Raw genomic sequence first — 11,283 nt, forward strand, 5'->3', positions numbered from 1 at the left:
GGGTCCAGGTTAATTGACTCTGTTGGTCTTCTTTGGAGTCCTGCTAATTTCTATTGCTCCTCCAGACAGTTGTATTTATACTTTAGTGAAAAAACACACATGTTAGGTGCCTATATAAAATCTAGATTCCACAGGTGAAGAAATTTTCGTAACATTTTTCATCCTCTGCTACATATGCAGCTAGAGTCATGAGTCCCACCATGTGTTTTCTTTGATTGGTGGTTTAGTCCCAGGGAGCTCTGGGGGTACTGGTTAATTCATATTGTTGTTCCTGCTAGGGGGGCTGCAAATCCCTTCAGCTCCTTGGGTCCTTTCTCCAGCTCCTTCATTGGGAACCTGTGCTCTGTCTGATGAATGGCTATGAGCATCCACTTCTGCATTTGCCAGGCACTGGCAGAGCCTCTCAGGAGACAGCTATGTCAGGCTCTCCACATTTCCTAGAATAATTTTTATTAGTAACAACAAAGTGTAAGGATTACATTTTCTCCACATCACACCAGAACGTATTGTTATTTGTTTTTGTTTTTGTTTTGTTTTGTTTTAATGATAACTGTTCTGACTCAGGTGACATAGAATCTCAATTTTGTTTTCATTTGTCTTGCCTTGATTGTATTCTTGAATGAAATTTGCTTTATATGACTTTGAGTCAACTCAACTCATCCTTTTGAAAACACTTTGTTCATTTCCTTGGTTTTTTTATGGGGGGGGTGAGACAGGATTTCTCTTCACCTGCTACCTTTTCTAAAATTCATGCACTTTTAAAAAATAAATTTAAAAATAAATTGGGCTGTTTGGTTTCTTGGCATTCAGTATTTTGAGCTCTTCACGTATCTAGAAGTTAATCCTTTATCCCATGTTTATCTAGCAAAGCTTTTTCCCCCAGTCTTTAGTCTGTCTATTTCTTCATTAATGATCTCCTCTGTTGTGCAGAAGCTTATTAAATTTCATACAATCCCATTGTCAATTCTTGGAGTCCTTTCAAAGAGTGTTTGTGTATGTTTACATTTGACATCTCTTCGCTGTGTTTTCCTCTGAATGTTTAGGTTTTATATCGTACATAAAGGACTTCCATTTTGTATTGATCTAGCTTTATTCTTCTATATATGTATATCCAGTATTCCCAACATTTCTTCAAGAGGCGTCAAAACCAAGTGGCTGCAACTGGATCCTACATTCCTTTTAATCGTGTGTCTGTTTTGGTACCAGTACCATGTTGCTTTTGTTAGCATGCCTCCAAGGAATAACTTGAACTCAAATGTGGTGAAAATGCCAGCGTTACTATTTTCCCCTCACAAGTGCATTGGTCATTCTGAGCATTTTGAATTTTCCACGTGAATTTTGAAAACTTTTTCCATTCCTGGAAATATCATTGGAATTTTGATGAAGATTGCATTGAATCTGTAGGTCGCTTAGGTAACATAGACATTTTTAGAATGTACTTCTTGCTTTACCATGTGCTTGGGAGGACTTTCCATCTGTCATTGTCTTCTATTTTGTTTTGCGGTGTAAAAGTTTCATTGCAGAAATCTTTCTCTTTTTTGGTTGGGCTTAATTGTTTTGTTTGGGGGGCTATCATAAACAGGTTCCCCACCCCCCATGCCTTTATCAAAATTTTCATTACTGTTATTTTAGAAAAGTATTGATTATTGTACAATGTATTATATATATACTGTATTATATGGTGATACTATTTCATGGCCAATTTATATTCTCTCTATTTGCTAAAAGTGTTCACCAATTCTAAATTTTCTAGGAGCATCTTTAGAATTGTTTATGAATAGGATCATTTTGCCTGAATGTAAGGGTATTCTGATTTCTTCCTGTTCTATCTCAGTTCCTAAAATTTCTTTGCTTTTTTTATTTCCCTAACTGTAACTTCAAGCACTATTGTGAATAAGAGTACAAATATTGAACATTTTTACCTCGTTGTTGATTTTAATGGAAATAATTTCAATTTATCTCACTTAAGTTGATTATAGGTTTGTTGTGTTTAGTCTTTATTATGTTAAGGTATACTCCTTCTACATTTAGTTTATTTGAAGTTGTTATCAAGAAAGGTTGTAAGACTGTTAAAGTTCCTTTCATTATCTAATGAATACTAGTAAGCCTATTTATATCATGTTTTGATTCACAGAATCATCTCTACTTCCTAGATCTCAGGCATAAAGCCAGCTAATCACAATGATTATTTATGTGGTTATTTGTTCAAACTCTGTTTCTTTATTTTATAAATATTGCCACTGCTGCAAATGGAAGTTTCTCAGTTAAATATTGAGAAATGCACTGATCAATGGGTACAATCATAAATCATTAGGAGTCACTTTAATACCATGTCAATTTAACAGGGTAATAATAATAGGCTTTATCTAGCTGCATGTTTTTGGCCTAATAATGGTATGTGGTATGGGTTTCATCTTGTGAAAGAGGATTTAAAAAAATCAGATACTTGTTGGTTGTCCCTATGATGTTTGTTTCACCATTGCACAAATTGGCATATTCTGCCAGTTTCGTTGTTAGGTGGCTCATGGTTTTACACCTGGGTAAGACTCATGATTGCTTTTCCTCATCTATTATTATATGTAGCATCTTCTGTCACCATGAAAGCTACACCACAGAGACAAAGCTTCCAGATCGACACTAACTTGATTTCTCCATGTTCCATATGCAAGTGTGTTCTATATTTAGTAGTCGGGTCTCATCATCAAGTTATGGATAGTAACCAAGAGCAATAACAATAATCTGTAATGTTTAGAAGTCTTAAGACCCCACTGACTAACACCTCCAAAATAAGTAATCCACTCCTAGAACTGGGCTTCTTATTTTATGCTCTATGGTGTCTGGGAAGAGCATTATTCCCCTATTATTGAGTTAAGTTCATTTAAATCATTTTTATGTGTATTATTTATGCACGCATATATATTTATGTACACATACATACATTGTGCATATGTATATACTTTAGGGAGATTCCATGTGATTTTTCTCAAAAGCCTTTATGGTAATTACCCCTTTCCATTTTCCTTCTTGTACCCTGCCAGTCTTCCTCCCATCCTCCTCCAGTGATTCCTGTTTCTCCATTCCCTCTTCCTCCTTCATATTACTTGTATATCATCCCCATCCTTTGAAATTCTCCCACTCATTGCTCCCTGCATCATTGTTTACTGATCTCCACGAGTGCTCAAATTTAAATCCACAGATCCATTTCAGAGCTAGCATCTACATGTAAGAGAAAGTATGCAACATTGATCTTTCTGAGCCTGGCATTTCTCACTCAGGCTTGATGATTTCCAGATCCATCCATTATCTGTAATTTTCATAATTTTTTTCTTATGTCTGAGTACCACATTTGCATTATCAAACTCCTCAGTTTGGTAGTCATCCAGGCAGTTTCTATTTCTGTATATTGAGCACAAATGAACATAGATGAGCAAGCATTTCTGGAGTAAGACATGGATAACTTTGGTAATACATCCAAGAACAGTATAGCTGATCTATTTCTAGACATATGAAGCATCTCCAAACTTACATCACTCTGACCAACAATGAATAAGTCTTTCTCTTTCTCAACATCCACAACACTGTTTTGTTTTGGTTTTGGGTTTTGTTTTTGGCTTGTTTGGTTGGTTGTTTGGTTGGTTGGTTGATTGGTTGGTTGGTTGATTGGTTGGTTGGTGGGTTGATTGGTTGGTTGGTGGGTTGGTTGGTTGGTTGGTTGATTAGTTGGTTTTGTATGGTTTGGTTTGGGGAGGATGCCTTTTTTTTTTAAATCTTAGTCATTCTGTCTAGAGAAAAAAGGAAATTTCAAAGTAATTTAATTTGCATTTCCCTAATGGTTAAGGATGCTAACTATAGCCATTTGTACTTCTTCTTAAAGAACTCTCTGTTTAGTTTCAATTTTTGATCACTTTTTAAAAATTTTGTTTTTTCAGTTCTTTCTATTTTCTAGATACCACCCCTGTGTACTTTTTCCCTATTCCTAGGCTGCCACTTCATTTAAATAACAGTATCCTTCGCTATACAAAGGTTTGGTTTTGTCTTTTTTTTTCATAAGTTCCCATTTGTCATTTGTTTGTTTATGTATTTTAATGCCTATCTAAAAGGATTTTGTGCAGTCTTTTCCTGTGCTAGTAAGTTAAAGCAAATATCTTTTTCTCCATCAGATTCAGTGTTAGTAAGTCTTATGTTGAAATCCTTGATTCTTTTGGAGTTGAGTTTTGAGCATGGTCAAAGATATGGCTCTAACTCCATCCTTCTACATGTAGACATTCAGTTTGAGTAGCATGATTGGTCCTCTGATGTGTGTTTTTGGCCTTTACTTCGGTTGGAGAATGAATTTATATCTAGGCTCTCAATTCTATTTAATAAAGATAATACGTCTTCTGTAAGTCAGTACCATGTTGTTTTTCACACTGGAGCTTTGTAATATAACTTGAACCTGGGATCGTGTTGCCTCCGGCTCTGTTTTTATTGGTCAGGGTGTTTTCCTATCCTGAGTCTTTTATGTTTGCGTATAAAATTTAAACCACATGTCCCTTCCTGGAGGAGGGCAAACAGGACACAGCATTTTGAGGGGTGATAGCTGGCACTTACAAGTCCCTATTTAGAAGAGGGGTCCTTCATTCTTTGTTTTGGTTATTTTATGAACATTTTGTCTACATATATGTCTGTGCAATTTTGTGCTTGGTACCCTCAGAGGTTAGAAGAAAGTACCAGGTTCCCTGAAAATGGAGTTACAGATAGCTGTATAATAACACCGGGGTACTGTGAATTTGTCCTGGGTCTGCTACAGAGCATGAAACACCATTTATTGCTGATTCAACTCTAAAACCCCATTCTAATTTTTTTCATTTGTTCTTTTCTTTTTTTTTTATTTATTCTTCTCTCACACAATACAACCAGACCACAGCCTCCCCTCCCTCCATTCCTCCGAGCTCTCTCCCCCACCTTCCCCACCTCCCCTCTGTGGCCATTTAGAAAAGAGCAGGTCTCCCAGGTATATCAATGGAACAGAACGGTACAAGACACAATAAGACTAGGCACAGAATCTCATATCAAGGCTGGATAAAGCAACCCAGTAGGAGGGAAGGGGTCCCAAGAGCAAGCAGGAGTCAGAGACACCTATACACCCACTATTAGGAGTCCTACAAAGCCTTCAAGCTAAACAACCACAGCATGTATGCAAGAAGACTTAGTGCAAACCCATGTAGGCTCCACGGTTGCTGCTTCAGGTACTGTGAGTCCTGCTTAGTTGATTCTGTGGGCCATGTTCTCCTGGTATCCTCAGTCCCTCTGGCTTCTACAATCATCCCTCCCCCTCTTCTGTGGGATTACGTTTCCATTTTGTAAATTTCTCCCTGATCTACCCTTATACTATAGAAATCTAGAGTCCTTCCATAGGAATCCACATCAATTTGTAGTCACATCCCTGTGCCTCCAGTCTTATACCATGGAGGAAGGGACAGGAGCTGGGTTCCTTTACTCTGGCATCCTGACCTCTTCCTCAAGCAGGTTTATATTCTTAAATTGTTCCATCTAAGTTTCTCATCCTATACAAGGATTTTCCCCACAATGTTCTTTAAGCTAAATGAACTCTAACCAAATAAATTATGACACATTTATCAACCATGTAGGTTTTTTTTTTAATTTGTTTTCATTTCTGTGTATATGTGTGTGAAAGAGTGCCTGTCGTGTATATGTGAGTCAGCAAAGGCACGGGAAGAAGGGGTCTGATCTCTTGGAGCTGGAATTTTAAGTCATTATTACCTAGCTTATGTAGGTACCAGGAACTGATCGTGGAGCCTCTGGAAGTGCAGCAAACACTTTTAACCACAGAACCATTTCTCCAGCCCCTCATATTTGATTTTATTTCTATTACTGTATTGCTTTGGGAACCTTTTAATAGTTTATTATCAAGTTTGTGTTGTTGCCAAGTGCCAGCAGTCTCAACATGTGGGAGACTGAGCCCAGCCTAGGGAATGTGATGAGTTGAAGCCAACTGGGGCTACATAGTAAAACTGTATCTTGGAAAACAAAACACCAACAGTAACAAAAATAGTATCAATTGGAGTTCCATAGTAGATTAACATCACTGTCATCAACTACTTTGACCTACATGATCAGGTATATGCTATCTAGCAACCTGTGAGAGAGAAACCTCCTTGGTAATGCCATATCTTTAGAATCTCAGCCAAGGAACTGACACAGTTCCTGAAGGTTATTCTTTTTTTTTTTTTTTAAATTAACATAACACCATTAGTATGTCACTGGCTGGAGATACAGAATGAAATAGGTAAATCAGGTTTGCCTTTGTGATTTGCATAGTGCTTCCCAAAACTGTCTAAGTATTCAAGAGATCATAATAAAACTAAAACTGCTTAGCACGTATGGTTCAAACACACGATGATAACACTTAAGATGAATGTGTAAGAACTGGCATCAAGTCTACTTCTGGAGCTGAGACTTAACTTAAATCCAAAGCCCAGACTCTTGATGCTTCCGTGCATTACCTCTCCACATGAGGAAGCCAGAAAATACTGTCCTAAGTAGGGAGGCTCAGAACACTTGGCTGTTAGAAAACGTCAAGGAAATAATGCAGTGAGCAACGAGCAGAGTGGGGCAGATTCTAGACGACTAGAGACACTCCAAACAAATGTCACAAGAAGTACAAGAAAGGGAGTGGCCAAACTGAGAGCAGGCTGGAAACAGAATGGGTACTGCCAAGACAGACATACACAAAAACACTCACATACATATGTAAAGCAAGATACCCAAATTCTGAGTCAAGCCAGGTTGGCTGTGAGCAGGTCCGGGTCTTCCAGCTTGGTTGGTATTCATCAGACAGATCTGGCAGCAGGAAAATCGTGACAGTTCTTCTGTAGCCACAGCACCTAAGATAAAATCAGTCATCTGCTTGCCTCTACCCAGTGTGGGTCCCCTCAATGAGGCTGTGCTCTGCATCGTGGAAAAGAGCCTAAACATCAGGGAACCCAGAAATGTTCCTGTCCAAAGGAAACAGGGACAAAATGTTAAACAGAAACTGCAGATTACAAACCCAACACTGATGCCCTGGTCAAGAGATACTTGGAACCAAGTTTGGCAGTTCTTGGAGAAGTTCACCCAGCAACTGACCAATGCAGATGTGGATGTTTGGAGCCAACCATCTGAATGAACTCAGGGAACTCGTGGAGGAGCTGGCAGAAGGACTGGAGGAGCAGAGGGGAGTTGCAATCCCATTAGAAGAATAACATAGGCTGGCCCAACCACCCAGTACTCCCATAGACTAGACTTCCAAACAAGGAGTGTACCAAGAGGGATCCATGGTTCCAGATACATGTGTAGCAGAGGATGGCCATGCCTGACAACAATGGGAGGGGAGGCCCTTGGCCCCACGGAAGTTTGATGCCCCAGCATAGAGGGATGCTGGAGTGGTGGGGGTAGGGTAGGAGAGTGTAGGTGGGTAGGGGAGCACTCTCATACAGGCAAAAGGGAGGGGGAGGGCAGATTTGGGATGGGGGTTGGCAGAGAGGTACCAGGAAGTGGGATATCATGTTATGGGTGTTGGTGGAGGGAGTAACCAGGAAGTGGCACATCATTTGAGATGTAGACAAATGAAATGATTAATAATAAAAAAATAAAATCATAAAAATAAAAAATAATAGCTTAGCATACATTTTCCACTCTAATCACAATCCTATGTAAAAAAGAATTCTTAGTTTATATTGGAGCAAAATAGACCATAGTATAGACTGGAAAACATAAACCTATTATCATAAAATGTTTTCTCTTAACTTTATGGGACTTAGGCATGTTTTCTTTTCATAATAATAGAAACTATCTCTACTATGGCTAAACACTAAAAGTGTGTCATCGGCAGAAAATAATTTGACTAGCGTAAATGAGACCCTAAATTCAATCCACAGTACCTCAAAATAAATTTAAAAAATTAGAAGCAATAACAAAACATTCAATAGATACCATGGAATGTAAATCTATGTATTAGCTTAACTGATTCTTGTTCTCCTGAAGACATACATAGTACTTCCAATACTTTACATATGAAGGAGGTTGAATATACTGAAAAATATAAGTCAACCAATTATTCCCTGTCTAGTCAATGGTCTCTAGTATTTTATCCATGGGCTGTTTTATCTTTTGGAGGAAGAGTGAGGGAAAGTGCATGGTGAATGTGAATAGAAATAAGACATTAGTACTTATAAAGTTGCTACTATGTAACAAATTCCATACAAGACACACATTGTCACATTTGGTCCTTGCCAAAGTCTGTGAGTTAGGTATTCATAGTTTGCATAGGAGGAGTCTAAATTCCAATATATTTATATAAGGTATTCAAAATCAAAGTACAAATAACAAGTTCATTATTCTAGTTACCTAAAGACTTTGTATATGTTCCTATGATTAGCATCCAGGTCTGGAAACCATATTCATGTAAAGGTAACAGGAATACAATATACACTAACAATAAACAGTCTATATGTTAGCGTCTATACAAGTATTGTCAGTGTTGGGTTCAATCAAAGTGAGAAAAGATCATAGAAGACTGAAGGACTCAAGAAGATATTCCAACGAAAGTAAAAGACGATCTGGGTTGTATAGGATGCATTGGAGAGTCCATTAACAAAAATAAAATAAAAATAAATTTAAGAAAAAAGGATCAGAGAGGGTAAAGGTTTTCTACTTCCTAATGAACTCGGATGGAAGCCCTACTTCTTGACTGGCAGTACTAGAAATATCTTATAGCTCAAGAGATTGGTTGAGTTCCATGGGAGTTGGGTAATTTATGATATCTAATTCATACATCTTTGGCAAATACTCATTTATCAAGAATCTCTTGGCATAAATAAGGGAGCTGTAAATGTGTCCTCATAAATAAGATATGATCTTGGCAGGAGAAGGCTGGCCAGTCAAGCACCAAAATCATCACAGGGAGGTTCCTCTTATGGTATACATCCTTATCAAAGGAACACATTCTGATACCAGTTGTGCTACTGTCCCAGAAATGGCATATGTGCGTACATGCTGAGTCACACAGCTGCATTCATAAGTGCTACAGAGCGTAAGATAAAAAACACCTTTATTATTTGGAAAACTAAAACCATGAAAAATAAGTATACCAATCTTTTTTCCCATCTGAGCATAAAAAGTCCATGGACTGTGTCCTGGTAGTCACTAGTTTCAAGGATAATTTGGTAGTAAAAGGCAAAATTGAATGCTATCAAGTTGTAGTCTTTCACTGTAGTACTAATCAATACTGTTTATTAAAATAAGATTTATTTTGTTAAAACATAGAATATGATTGGTTTTGGGTTTTTGGTTTTTTTTTTTTTACTACAAATTTCTCCTCTCTGGTTAAATACTAGATAATATTTAAGAAATTTTTTCACTGAAATGTTTAAAAGCAGAAAGATTCAGGAGCATTCATGGCCAAGTTGGTAGAATATCAAAGTAAGATGCCTGACTCATAGTAAGTCCTCAATACATCATCATCTATTTTTAGTGATAGTCATTAAGCCTCCTTTTCTGGCTCATCTATTCATTCCCTTACTCAACAGAGTTTTGGTAGGGCTGACTGGTGGGAAGGAATAAAATAGGTCATCTGGCACTAAAAATGCTTATTTCTGGGAACACTAAGGACTGTTCAAGATGGTATCTCAGTAATTTTACAGAATAAGATATGAACTTAAAAAAGATAGAAACATATAACAAAGAAACTAATGTCAACTCTCTGCATATGTCATTGCAATTGTATTCAGCACCCAAAGGTGGTGAGACTATAAACAAAATTCCTGGCTAAGTATTCTGTGTGCTTGGATTCCAGTTGGGGGAACCTTCATTTGAATACACCACCCACAAGAATTCAAATGCAAATGAGCTGTAGAGAATGTCATACATAAATTGTATACAGTAAGCAAGGTACATGGGTGAACCTGCTTGGACATAAAGGAGGATAGTCCTTCCTTTCACAAAGCTTTGACCTTCACCATTAGCACATCCTGAGCCTATACTAAGTCATGAGTGTTAACAAGGCCTGCCACCAGCACTTTTGGCCCTAACTCCTGTTTAAATGTGAGTTTTTCCCTAGGATAATTTATATGGAGATGGGTATGTGTTCAGCTAGATTATGGTACAGCCTCTTCAAAAAGCTTTAACATTTTTATTATTTATCACTAATCTGTCCTTTTGAATTTCTTTCTTCTATCATAGTTGTACTATTTTTTAAAGATACATGTAATCTAGTTGTGGAAAAACAGATTTATTGTCACTAACATTTTTGAAAGTGTCTTTTTTTAGGGCATCTCAAGATAATCATTTATGTTATAAATCATGAGCATTACCAATTGCTTTATATGAAGGGTGAAGAAATAAAATTCTAACATAATTTAAAATATTTTTTCACTAAACTAAGTATGCTAATTAAGCTTCTATGTGGATACACATTCACATTTATGCATATCTATACTATTGAGCTCTATCTGACTTTTAGGATACAAATAAATTAGGAATATTAACCAAACCAAACTCTACAAAACAGAGTATGGTCTTGTAAAGGCATTGCATTTCATACTTAATTTTCAAAATTCCCATTACTTCCTATTGTGTTATGTGAATGAGACATAAAGTTTTAACTTTGAATTATAATTACAAAGGTACCATTATGACCCTTTGACACAAAGTAATATGTTTAAAAAAAAATAAAGCCTTGAGCCAGAGGTAAGGCAACATGAATTTGAGGCTAACAAGATTCCCCACTCAAAGAGGAGAAAGGAAACAAAGGCTTTGTTATAGAAAAAGCCATCAGCCAAAAAGAAGCAAATTACTCAGGGCAAATGTCCTTTTGGGGCATATATATAATGTTTTAACCAATTTTGATCAATAAATGGTCAGTGCTCCTTAAACAATTTTCTGGACTGTGATAGGATTCTTTGATGGAGATATCAGAAATATATTTCTTACTAAACATTGAATCTTAATTTACATTTTTACCTACAATCACTTTATAGCTCTACTATCATCTAGTTGTAGAGAAAGCAAAAGAAATAATTGAACTTCTAAAGATGAGAGGCTAGCTATTATTTTATATTTTATAGAAAAGGAAGATGTTTCAATTCAGTTCATTTTAATCAAGATCAATATGATTGAATTATCTAACTATACTTAGTATTATATAATACTCATTATTCTATTAATACTTATAGAAAATATAAACACTACTACAAAACATATATAATATACAATTGATTATACATTGAATACTTATTAAAATAT

Source organism: Mus pahari, chromosome 1 (genome assembly GCF_900095145.1).
Source record: "Mus pahari chromosome 1, PAHARI_EIJ_v1.1, whole genome shotgun sequence".
Taxonomy (NCBI): Eukaryota; Metazoa; Chordata; class Mammalia; order Rodentia; family Muridae; genus Mus; species Mus pahari.